This window comes from Trifolium pratense, linkage group LG7, assembly GCF_020283565.1.
Source record: "Trifolium pratense cultivar HEN17-A07 linkage group LG7, ARS_RC_1.1, whole genome shotgun sequence".
NCBI lineage: Eukaryota > Viridiplantae > Streptophyta > Magnoliopsida > Fabales > Fabaceae > Trifolium > Trifolium pratense.
In genome coordinates this window covers 18,696,348-18,697,427 of record NC_060065.1, presented here as the reverse complement: position 1 = coordinate 18,697,427, position 1,080 = coordinate 18,696,348, and positions in this window count along the sequence as shown.

The following is a 1,080-nucleotide window of genomic DNA, read 5'->3' as shown; positions in this document are numbered from 1 at the left end:
GCAATCTTTTTTGGGTTTATTGGTAAGAATGCAATTAGTTTTAATCCGTTTGGTGCGAGGATAAGTAGACAGGATATGATAAAATTATTTTATCATACTTAAATCCAGTGTTTTAAAAACCGGACCGGACATCAAACTGGTGAGGGTACTGAGTCACTGTTTCATTGGTCGAACCACCGGATCACTGGTCGAACTGCATGATAAACTGGATTAAACCGGTGGAATGAACCGGTCTATATAATAAAACTATATAGTTATTAAACTGGTTGAATAAGATAATTCAGTCTTTGAAAAAAATATAAAAAATTAAAAATGTCATAAACTCATAATTTCAAAAGTTCTTAAATATAAATCTTAACCACTGTCATCACACATATTAAAATAGTACAAAATACAAATCTATATAAATTTCAAACTTTAAACACAAATAAATTTTAAACAAAATGTAATTGCAACATAAGTTTTATAATAATAAGTTTTAGAATCATTGGTGTAATTGCAACATAAGTTTTGGTTTTAAATAAGTTTTAGAATCATTAGTTTTTCTTTACCGCAAAAACATTAGTTATTATAAGTAAAAATCAGAGTTGAAAATTAAATTGACATAAATAATAAATAAAATATAAAGTTCATAAAATAATAATAAACAAAATCTAAAGTCCATAAAAAAATGAAAAAAATTAAATGTGCTTTTGAAATAAATCAATTGTGGGAATATAAAGAATACATACAATATATAGAATATAAAGTAAAAATATCAACAAGTGAGCAGCTTAGCACAGTGGTAGTGTGATTTAACTATCCTAAAGAGGTTCGCCGTTTAATCCTTGTTGATGACAATTTTGTTACATTTTTAAATATTTAAAATCTTAAACCAAAAATTCAACCATGTTACACCAAAAAATAAAACGCCTTTTTAAAAATAAAAAACTGAGCGAGTTTTTCCATAAAAAATATCAATCCAAAAAAAATAAATCAATCAAGTTTGCAAATAAACCGTCCGGTTCAAAAAACCGCCGGTTCACCGGTTTTGTCCGGTTCGAGCGGTTTTCACCGGTTCGTTAACATGTCTGATCCAAC